At 37.3% G+C, this 12387-nt stretch overlaps 1 protein-coding gene across 1 annotated transcript in view; it reads left to right on the top strand.

Annotated features, from left to right (window-relative positions):
- Positions 1 to 12387, top strand: part of LRRIQ1 (leucine rich repeats and IQ motif containing 1) — a 179997-nt gene that overhangs the window by 85515 nt on the left and 82095 nt on the right. The window lies entirely within an intron of this gene.

The raw sequence follows: 12387 nt of genomic DNA, 5'->3' as shown, positions 1-12387 counted from the left end.
TAATGTTTGGGATTTTAAAACGTATCCAACATAAAGAGCAACTGTGTTGTTTGCTCCCATCTTTCTCTCAAATAATACTCAATACTAGAAAGTTGCAGAACTTCCTTTCTCACACAGGGAGGAAAATATCTGTTCACGTATATCAAAGAAGGGAAAGGCACATATGTTGTATTGCATTTTACACCCAGTGAACCAGATCCTTATTTAGTGTAAATCAGTGTAGTTGCATTAATGTCAGTGGAGCTATGGCCTTTTATACCACATGGAGATCTGGCCTGGAATCTCTCTTTATTCCAACTATTATAGTATTTTTCTAAAATGAATAACAGTGGTGTTTATAGCGTGTATTCCATATCAGAGTGCTATCATGTCATTACCTGAATATTCTTAATAGTTGCTCATCTAGGTGCAAATACAGAGTCAAGCACCTGGCCTGAATGGCCAGGTCAGGCACAGAACAGATGTAAACGGGAGGAATCTTTCTACCCCTCCCAGGGTCATGGAGTGATTACTTCAGGCTAGGAGGCAAAGCAGTTTCTATGGCATGTTACAAAGTGAAAAGGCAGGTGAGGATTCATGCAGTGATAGATCCTTCCACTTTGCCTGTTTCTCAGTACAATTGCATCAGGAGGCCTTGCACAGCTGCAGTGAGCATGAGGTGCCAATTCTTTGCATTCAGCTCATCCTTCTGCAATAGACCTGCACTAGCTCTGTTGTCAGGGGAGTCACTGAACTCATGGAGGCGGGAACTGGAATTGAGTCTAACCCTAAATTCACATATTTTTGTGTCCAATTAAAATTAGTATATTTTTGTATATTGATGGTATATTTTGCCTTTAAAGGGTCATCCAGAATGTATAAATATCCAGAGATCTGTCACCTCAGTTATTTAACATGGTCACATAATATTTGGTACATTGACTGGTGGGGAAGAAGACTTCTGTAACATCTGTTTTCAAACTCTAGGAGTGCTTTCTCCCTGCCTGGCTGCTCCAATGATTGCATTCTGGCTTACTAATATGGGTGACCCTCTATTTCTTCTGCAAGTTCCTGTCCATATTAACTACTCTTCTAGGTGTTCCTGTACATCAAGGACAAGAAATTCTGTGTCTGGAATGATTGAGGGTTTTATACATCTTTGCTGTCATGCTTTTAGCATCTATACAATTGAAATGCCAAGAGATACTATAGTAAGCTTCTCCATCCAGTTGTCTGCCATTAATTACCCAGAACTCCCATTTAACCCTCATATAGATTTATCATAATCTGCTCCCTTATATAAATTTATCATGGCATGTATGATATCGTTATATAGATGAGGTAATGTGGGGTCTAGCTAATCTTTTCCAGCCCATAGCCTAGGGGCTTTATATATAGTTGCTTCTAAAGAGTCAAGAACTTTGGGTTACACTCTTACTAAAGTACTTGGAGATCTGTGTGCCAAGAATGTGCTAATTGTATCAACATCCATTTCCATACTCTGTGAGAAGAGGTCATCAATGCAGCCAGTATTGTAATTGGCTTTAATATCAATACTTTTTAGAGGGACAAAGGAGGAAAGTGAAGTGTCAATTTCCTTTCTTTCTCTCTCCACACAAAAATCCATATGTATCTCATTGTTTGTAGCTTGGCTCATGAAATCCTTTTAGTTTTAGAACACGGGATATCTTCTAACCCACAGGCTAAATGTGAGGAGAAATTTTATTCATCATTAATTCATTTGTTTTTAAAGGAACATGGATATTTAATGTAGCAATAATAGAAAAGAATGACCAAATTATTTCAAAATAAAATCTAATAAATAACAAATTCTTGCTTCCAATTGAAGCTCTTGTCTTTGAGAGCTGTCCTGGAGAATTCATAGATATATTCAGCATCAGCTTAAACTTTAGAAGCATTCACTTTTTCCAATCTTAAGAAAAGTGATAAAAGAAATATTTGAGAACATTACTAAATGAAACAATCCTCTCTTGAAAAATAATTACTATTATCTTCTTACGAAATAGAACAATGTTACACAGCTCTTAAACTATTGATTTGTCATGCAACCTTTCTTTCCTAAGCCTACTTAGGACTTATCCTTCATGTTGCAAACTACCTGGAAGTAAGGAGACAAAGATGGCTTGTCAGTCACAGCTGCTATAAGTAGCTCAACCCACCCACTTTCTCCTCACTGTTTTTCCTCTTTCTCCTGGTAGCCTGAAGTGTATACCTTATTTCTCTAAGCCTTTTCCCCCCTCTTATCAGTTCTTGAGCTCCTAAAGGAAGAGGGAAGGAAGGAAGGAACAAAAACCAAATGATGTTAGGAACAAAACAGGCAGAATATGTGCATCTTGTAACCATGTGCATTCTTTGACTGTAAAGAGTCCATAAGTTTTGTCAGGTTCTAATAATTTATTCCTGTGATTCTTAAAAGGGAAAAAAGACATCACAAATCTCCTTATGGAGACTATGCAAATACAGTATTATCTTTGCTTACAAACAGGCAGATTTCCCTGGCCCTGTATCAATCAAGTCCTTCAGTTTTAGGCATGACTGCACCTTGGGTTGAGGAGCCAAAAAAGCTGTTGATATGGCTTTCTGTGGGTCCGTACATTAATTGTTTATTTTGTACCCTCCCCCCACAAAAAATAAATTTTGACACACGAACAGTGACAATTATTGATCTGCAGGGGTGACTGTCCAACAGAGAGACATTTTGGAGGGCCCAGCATTTGGAGGTTCTCAAAACCTCTCTAAACAGAGGTAGATTGAGTGCAGATCTCAAAAGAATAGTGGATCCAAGTCCTAGACTGACAAGACACTCGGGGACCAACTGTTTTTAGAGCTTCATAGGACTCGTTTCTAAAGAAGAGTTGAAGCCAGGAGGCGCAGAATGTGGGGACTCAGGTCAAGGCAGGTGGCTAGCAGTGGGTCTTATGAAGATAGATCGTCTTAATAATTAAGTATCCTGTGTCCACCTTAAGCATCTTACATTGTGATTTTCAAAAAACCAGGAGCCTAAAACTATGTTCTGAAGTCCATATTTAGACACTTAAAAAGTAGCCTGTCTTTCAAAAGGGCAGAATGTGCAACCGCACTTCAATTTTGAAAATCTCTGCCTTGGGCAATACCTCAACATTTATCCTGTTCCACTATTAATTTTTCTCTCCGGCTTCTCTTCTTCTGATAAAGCTGCAGCCTCCAGCAATTGTAGCATATTCTCTGGTGGTGATATCCCATATTGGACATCTGGAGGTCAATATACTCTGAGTTATGTTTAATAGAGAAAGCTCCAAGTGCAATATTATTTAGATACAGAAGCTTTGTGGTCTTGCCACAGTCTAACAAAGCTGTTGTAGTTTGAGTTCCCTAGCTTTATTTACAAAGTTAGGATGTGTGGGAGATTTGGTTGCGTGGGCACATCACCTGGAACGTGTAGGGACAGTGGTCTGGTTGGGATCTTGTAGAGAGCGGTGGAATCAGAGGTAAGAAGGCAGCAGGATTCTGGGAGCCTTTGGAAGGAAGACTGTGTGGGGATCTTGGAGCCTTCCAGAGGAGGGCTGAAGGTGCCAAGAGCTGGGGATTCTTGAGGTTGCTGAGAGGGTGGGATTGGGAACTTCAAAAGGGTTGGGTAAGCATCCAAGCATTTCTGGTGCTTATGTGAACCAAGTGTAACCTCTGAAGCTTATGAGGTTCACTCATCTGTACTTTGTAGTCTTTTATTCAAAACAAAATGTAGGAATTGGCTTCTGACCCATAACTTCCTTTGAGCACTATCAAGCTTAGGGCACAAAGCACATTTTGGAGAAAAGTTATGTGTATGTCATGAATAACTTCTGTAACACTATCATAAGACTTGACCTCTTTGGAGTTAAGTATGGAGTGTTTTCATTTGTAAAAATTCCAAGGTTCTGGAGATTGTTTTATTTTACTCATTTACTTGCATCCTCGTTCATATACTGAGTAGTCAGCTAATTCTACACAGTCCTAATCATATTTATTTAAAAAAAAAACCACAGGCAATAGGAATAAGAGTGAAACCAATCATTAGAATGATTGTCTAGGGTTACTCTAAGGATTTTGGCAAATGACATTTGGCGCAAGCATTCACAAATATGGTCCTGCGTTAAGATTTTCTCAGCAAAATGTTATCGTTTTTTTCATTGTGTCCACTTACAAGAGAGAGATACAGAGGATTATGCCACTATAGCTGTACTTTTCTTCTAAATTAACTCTCTCTTAAAGGAATGTTCTGTAATAATTACTCTACTTTCTTATGTCTTTAAAATCTCTTGAGATCCCATGAGAACAATTCACTGTTGTGATATTTCTTTGGAATTCATACAACACCTCTCTCTACTTTTCTTGGCTGGAAATATTGTTTGGTTTTAGCAATTAGAATAGTGTTCTAAAATAATCTCAGTTAGTAGTGGTTCAGAGTTGTTTCTGAATCCAGGTATAGCAGGTTTCTAAAGCTTCCTATTTTTGTAGATAGAGGTATGCAATAGCCTTTTTTCTGTAACCCTTATTTTTGTATTGCACACAAAGTTTTGCACAATTTTTATTAAATTTACATATCCTGATGATCTGTATTTTCCTCGCTTTGCTTTCAGAGTGGTTTGCTATGTGGTTTTACTTCATAAAATGACTGAGACAAACATAGCACTCCAAAATGCCATTTTAGTAGTGATTTACCTATGAAATGTGCTATGTTTACAAATGGAAATTTTTCTAACTGCCAGCCTTGCAAAACTCAACTCGGGATCCAAAAGCTGAATATTTTCCGTGGCATCTTCACTAGTCTGCGCTACAGAGATCTCCTTTGCAGATTCACCAGTGGAAGCTGAAGTGTTGGTGTCAGGCTATGCTGCTTCCTCTTACTGGTCAGGCATTCTACATCCAATGGCAGAGATAGTCATCATGCTTCAAGCTCGCCCACTACAAACAAAAGTGTATACCCATTTTGCTAGCATGTAAACAGAATTAACCTTTCTCCATTCTGATTCTATCTAAGGGACGTTTTTTAAAAGCAACTTTGGAACTTATAGGAATCTTGCTTTAAGCACACATGCTCATTTTCTCTTTCTCAACTCCTCCACCACAAATAACAGCAGAGCTAAGGAAGAAGCATTGGTCAAAGGTTAAAATGCTCTTCTTACCTGCTTACTTCTACCAAATAGAATAGGTGAGGTATCAGGAAAAGTAAAACCAACAGAAAAAGGCTACATTATTCTTATTGGCTGCAATTCTAAGATTCTATCCATGTATGTGATTCATCAATAGAACTGTTGGAGGAAAGATGGAACTTGTGGGACAAATTGATTTAAAACAACAATTCAGGATGATAGCTTTTATAAAAATAATAGGGCCTGGTCCACCTAGTTGCACTGTTTTTTATGCTTGTGTAACTCCACTGACTAAAAGGTGTTTGGACTAAGGTGTAAAATCAATGTAATGCTGAGAAGTATCAGGCCCAATATGTACAACTTTTTGTAACACATAATTCATACGGCCTCAACTTCCAACTTTTATCCAATCTTTTTGTTTGACAAAATTAAAATCTTCCCCTTTTAATGAAAGTTGTAGCAAATCTGCCTGAGGACACATCTTCAGTACATGTAAATAGGTGTAGCTCCATTGGATTCAGATGAATTTATACTAGCCAAGAGTTTGGCCCTGAATGTCTAAATATGTTTGGCTTCCTGATTCCAAATTAAGCTATACAGGAGAACTCCTGTTGCTTTCTTGCTCTGGAAAACTAGCCTGTAGAGTAATCTTATTTATCAAAATTCTGGGGATGAAAGAGAACTTTAAATGCACTAAAAAAATTCAGATCTCTAATTTCAAAGGCAGCTTTCATTCACAGTCAATCAGCAATATATAAACAACTGGGAAAGAATAGTTCAGGGCTCTTATGCCAGGAAACCTGTGAGTTATAATTGCATGTTTTCTTGCAACTTTTGCAAGTACTTAACTTTACAGAGAAGAACTTTGTATCAGAGATACTAAGATTCTTGCAGAAAACAAAAGCTAGATTAAGTGGTGAAAAGGTTTTGTCTTGGAGGATTGAATGGTGGTGTGGTAAAATCAGGATGAAGAGGACATTCATTACCTAGAGATGATGTGAAAAAGGCATGGTGACAGGATTGGGAACTGGAGATGAATGACCTCATTGGCAGAGCAGAAGGCAGGGAAACTGATTAGACAAAATCAGAGGTATAGACTGGAGCTGAATATAGAACAGCCTTGAGTTAAAACAAGCAGTGGATTTAGCTGGTAGGCCTGTGAAACTGTAAAGAGAGGCTGTTTCTTAAAACAAGATTTTACTCATTGCCTTCTTTCCTTCCATTCTTCTCATGCCACCGTCACTCCCACAGGCCAACAGGGCACCTGAATTCAGAATAACTGTCAGAATAATTGTTTTCATTGCTCTGTTTACATTTGGAGAATTCCAGCCAGTCACTCCCAAATTTTGGTTTTGAAGCACAGTATAAACAGAAATATGACAATTATTCTGGACAACCCCATGCTGTACTGTAGGCAGAGAAGGAGTTAAATGAGGGGGAAGAGAGTGATTGAGGAGGTCAAAGGGATTTTCTACTTTTAAAAAGGTAACATTCAACATTTTGAACAGCTCTCTTGTAGGTTTTTTTTCTTCCCATATAATATGTAGCTATTTAAGTGAATATTTAAATGAATTGACTCTACTGTCTAGAATTTCAGTAATATATTACGGGATTAATAAAAATATATCTTGGGACATAGTTAGTACTTGTAAACAAGAAGAACTGTCAAGCTATTATAATAACTGAATCATGGGCTAAATCAATTTAGAAGCCGTAAAGCTATTGTGTGTTTGTAGGCAGGAGTTTAGGTTAATACATTAACTTGAAGAATCCTTACGTAGTTGTTTGTTTGAAATGCTGATTTATTTAAATATTTTGAGACTCTTCCCTCCCTTTTCTCCTGTCAACCCAACCTCTCCCTAATTTGTTTTTTAGTTGTGGGTTGTTTTTATATTTTTGTTAACCCTCCTGCTCCACTTTGCTCCTGGAGAAGACTATGGTCCAATCCTGTCCAAAACTATGCATGTGCATAACTTGACTCACATGAGACCTGTCCATTGATCTCAGTGGGGCTGCTCACAAGAGTAAAGTTACTCTGATGTATGTTTGCATGATTGGGACGTACTCTCCACCTCCCAGTAGGCCTAATCCAGCATATATTCAATGGACATTGGATCCAATGAAAGTAATTAATTTTTTTGTAATGCAGTTGTATTTTTATAAAAGATGAATTAGGATACCCACCTTCTCTACCCACTGCCTTTTCCTTCTTAAGAAGTCGCTGACCACCTCATCATTGCTTTTATTATTATTTAAGTTTATTTAAATTGTACTCAGCAGAATTCCACACTTTTATGTGCTGACAGTCATCTGGAAAGTGCTGAGCTCCCACAGCTCCCACTGACTAACACTAGAATTGGGGGTGCTCTGCACTTTGAAATGTTAAGTCCAAAATGAGGACTACTTAATAAAAGCAAGATATATATATATATATATATAATGCTCTAGAAAGAGATATTGGGATTATTTTAGAATTAATAGATTAAAGGTAGGAAAGAATAGCTATATATGGAAAGGTTATGTAGTAAACTATGGAGTGGAAGAATTCACTGTTCATTTGGAATTCATTTATGAGATACCAGAATACTGGGGTAAAATAATCACAGGATTACATTCACAGAAGCTGAAAGAATGTGATGCAGTGAATCACTGAATGAAGTTCTTTATCTAATTGATATACCAAAATGTACTTACAGCATAAAAATTTTGTATTACTATAATATATATGTTCATTTTAATAGTTCTTGCAATATGAAGCAATGAGGAGAAAAAATACTGTATTTAATAAAGAATTCCATGAGCTAGATTGAGCATGAAGATATAATCTGGACATTCTTGTGCCCACTCCTGGTAAATCAGAAAGTGCAAACCTTTACTGAATATTACTCAATATATGTGTATTCTTTCTTGGAAAAACATGCCAACAAACTAATGTTAAAAGGTCAGACTGAAAGGAGGTTAACATAAAGAATTTATTTTGAGATTTAAAAATGTGCTAGTGTTTCTAACTTGCAACCAATTTATATATTATCTCTAGCCGCTGAAATATCTCATTTCTTTGCCAAATCTTCAGTTCCATTAAATGAAGCTTTGTAAATTTCATTCTTTATTTTGAAACAAATAGAACTAGATGTAAAATTCCAAGGGTATAATCCTGCAGCGAATTGTACATGAATAATTGACTTTACACATGTGAGTTAGGTCCATTGAATGGAATTTGCAAGCATGCATAAAGTTACTTGTATACATTTAGTGTTTTAAAATCAAGCGCTTAATTTGGTTTCAGAAATATACTTAATATTCAGCAGAGGCTCTTTGACGTACACACACTTCTCTAGTAAAAATGGAATTGGTGTTTTTTTATTTAGTCCATATAATCATGCTTTCTACTTTTTATACATCTTTAGTCTATCCCGGCTTGCATTTTTTTCCATCAGAGTATATCTTCAGTAGTATTGGGATCTAATTTTAAGACTGTTATCGAAAAATCTATTTGTGTATAAACTTTGGTTTAGATAGTTATACTTCAGTACTATATTTATGGGAGGACTATGAATAGGAGTTTCTTGAGCTTGGTGCTGTAGAAATCTCTAGGGATAAGCATAATAGAATAACATACATTTTGAAAATCAATGATGTGTTTATTGTTGTTGGCCAAAGCAAATGACATTTTAGTATATTTTTAATACACAGTACATTCTTAGTAGTGCTAAATGTGCTTCGTATTAACAAATCTGATCTTAATGATAAATCAATTGTCTTGGTAATGTTTTGTTAGTTACTGTACCTTTTATATCTTTGAATAATGCTTTACCATTCTGTACTGTGGGGTCTTTTTTTACCGGACAGCTTTAGACATTTTATATTTTACATACAATTAGTGAAACAAATGAAAACACAATTAAAATAGTAACTGATATAAAATTCAGTAAATGGTATAAACTGAATTTAAAAATTACAGGTTTCAGAGTAACAGCCATGTTAGTCTGTATTCGCAAAAAGAAAAGGAGTACTTGTGGCACCTTAGAAACTAACCAATTTATTTGAGCATAAGCTTTCGTGAGCTACAGCTCACTTCATCGGATGCATACGCATACACATCCGATGAAGTGAGCTGTAGCTCACGAAAGCTTATGCTCAAATAAATTGGTTAGTCTCTAAGCTGCCACAAGTACTCCTTTTTTAAAAAAATACAGTAAGGCTTCAATATGCATTTAAAAGCCAAAGAAAGAATATTAATAAATAATGCATCTCTAGAACAAAGGGATCCAATCCATACTCCAGGCAGGGACCATACCAGCATCTAGTCTGGCCTCCTGCATACCACAGGCCACAGAGCTTCTTCACCCACCCATTCTGACAATAGGCTCATAATCTCTTGCTGAGTTACTGAAGTCCTCAAATCTTAAAGCTGTCTAGGCTTCTATGTTTGTTTTTGTTGACTGATTTCTGTAGCAAATGAGCTCAGTTTAGAGTAGAAACTTAAACTGCCAGGTCTACAAACTTGACTGGAGATGTGAGAGTCAAGCTTGGGTCTTATTCTGCATTAATAAATGTTTTGCAGAATCTCCTTTCAAATATGCCTGTGTACCACAAGTAGCTTCAGTGTGATTACCCAAGAGAGATTGATTAGAATTCAGTATTATCAGGAGTCAGGCACTGCAGCTATGCCTACTCAGTACTCCTGTCACCCTAACGAGTCATCTGGGCTGCCTGACAGACCATCCTGCCTGACTGGATGAGGCAGCCAGTAGGCCAGTTCTGAAGATCAGCAGGAGCTGTAGCTTGGTGACTGCTCAATGCACATGCACACAGACTTTCTGCCTCCTTGTGCTCGTCTGTCACCAACCCCTGCTCCTGCTCTGCTCCTCCACAGCTTCAGCCCAGGTCCTGCCCTGCATCCAGCCTTGTTCCCATCCTGTCCCTGCCTTGCTCCTCCCTCAGAACCTGCCCTGCTCCAGCCTTCCCTGACTTCTGGTAATCCAGTTCCAACACTCAGCTCTGATTCCTGACTGCAACACTGCCTCAACCCTTGGCTCTGGCATTTGGACACTGACTCTGATTCTGACCTTTGATCCTAGTTCTGGTCCTGTCTCAACCCTTGGCTCTGGAAATTGGAATCTAGCCACTAAGCCTGACTGCCTACTACCCAGTCTCCTGACAAATATGCAGAAGAAATAACAGACTCCAGTACACACTTACTTGTGTTGGCTTGGTACTACTAACAGAGAGGGAGGAGATTTTTGAATAAGAAGGCTATCATCTTTATACAGCTGCTTTTTGGAGCAGAACTTCTGGTGTCAGTGAGACTACTTCTGATGGTTGCAGGACTGGACTCAGGATGAATGAAGGGATGCTCATTTAAATAATTAGAAGTTTTTTTTCTGCTACTTAATTGAAGCTGAGTACAAATTAAAGAGGGCATGAAGAGTACTCATTTGTAAACTAATACCTATTTCCAAATGAGATGTTTGGTAGTCTCATTTAATGTTAAGAAAAATACGCAAATTTGACTCCCTCTAAAATTGTTCTTTTTGTCAAGATTGAAGAGACTTTTAGCTTCAGAACCTCTTCCCACAGCAGATAAACTACAAGGCCAACAATAAGTATATACTTGTAAAGTCTGATGGATGTCCTGAGATACCATTCCAAAGCTAGGAAGCAAGTTCTGTGTGGAAAATCTGGGAAGTTCCCAATTCTAGCTCTGCTGGTCATAGACCTATCAAACCTTGAATTAGTCACTGTTTCTGAGTCTGAACATTGTCCATCTTACATCTCAGATTGGTGGCTTCTAAGGTGTGGCGTGCAAAAACAGAATTCACATTCAGAGTGGCACTTTGAGGTTTTTTTTGTTTTAAAATGAGGGGTGGTTTGAAGCTGCTCACTGGTTAGGAGTGTTAGAATAAATTCCAAAGTGGGTTGATGAGTGGACAGAGGGCGAATGAGACCATCATAGGTGCATGATAAATTTATCTGGCAAATGTGTTTTGACTTTATCACGCTGATATTTCCTTAACATGCAACTGATGTGAAGGGGTTTAAAGGAAAACCTAAAAAACTTTGTTCTTGAAATTAAACGATAAATGGGAAAGAACAGCGATGCTACATCAGATATAAACGAAGAGGTAATAGAATCTGATCTAGATTTTAAAAGAAATTAAACCCCAAATACCAAATATGGCTAATTCCATCATATCAAGCTTAAGGAAATTATAGAAACGAGTCTAACATGGAAGAGTTCTTATGATTTAAAACTTGCCTATAAACTCTGAAAAACCTTGTTTCAGGAATTTTTGAGTAAGTATGGAGGAAGGATGATGATTCAGCATCATATAGTACATATAGATAAGAGCTGTTTTAAAATTAGTATAGTATTTGACCATCATCCAAGGTTACCTGTTCAAAATAGGTAAAATATGAACCTGTCATCTCCTCTTCAGAAAGAATCTGGCAGCACCCATCGTTCACCAACGTAAGATTATGCAAAGACTTGTAAAGCATGCTAGCCAATAAAGAATTACTGTAATCACGTCTTAAGGTATTCAAAGCTGGGAGTTCTGATGGAGGCAGAAATGAATGCAACCTAATAATATTCCATAAATGGGAGAAAGATGTTCTAGCCACATAAATTAGAGGTTTTTGGAAAAGGGAGTAGGATTAGAATGAACTGCAAGGTTCTTTGCTGCTGAAGTAGGAGCAATCTGAGTGTCTGAGTCTTCAGTAAGAGAAGCCAGACTCTTAGAGGTACTTACTTATTCTCATCGGGATGTGCACTTCTATCACTTGTTTAAAAGTGTTAAAAGAAAATATGGTAGAAAAAGTCAATTAAGTGTAAGAAAAAAGTTAGACTGGCTGAGTTTTAAATTAGGAAAAAATAAAATACCCTTCAGGATCTGATTCTGCGACCCTTGCAAGTTTGTTCTATTAGGCTATAAATCAGTTGGACTACTTTAGTGAATGTTTGCACATTTTGACACATTGATTTCAGTGGGACTCTTCACCAGATAAGTACAACTCAACATGAGAAAGGGTGACAGAATCAGGCATGCAAACAGGGATTTAAAATAATAATTGTTCAAAAAAAGCTAACAAGCTTCTCTGTGCCCTTTATATTAATATTTGAAAACTACTTTAGCTCTGTAGTTTTCTGTTTTAGTGGCTCTTATTTGCTTATTTTAGCAAAGTTGTTGGAGTAAAATAAAGAGAATTTGAGAAGAGGATAGAAACAGCTGAGTGAAAATAACTATTAATTGTGGATTTATTTGTATCTTTTTGTTCT

The sequence above is a fragment of the Lepidochelys kempii genome, chromosome 1, assembly GCF_965140265.1.
Source record: "Lepidochelys kempii isolate rLepKem1 chromosome 1, rLepKem1.hap2, whole genome shotgun sequence".
Lineage (NCBI taxonomy): Eukaryota > Metazoa > Chordata > Testudines > Cheloniidae > Lepidochelys > Lepidochelys kempii.
This window is presented reverse-complemented; position numbering and strand designations above follow the sequence as displayed.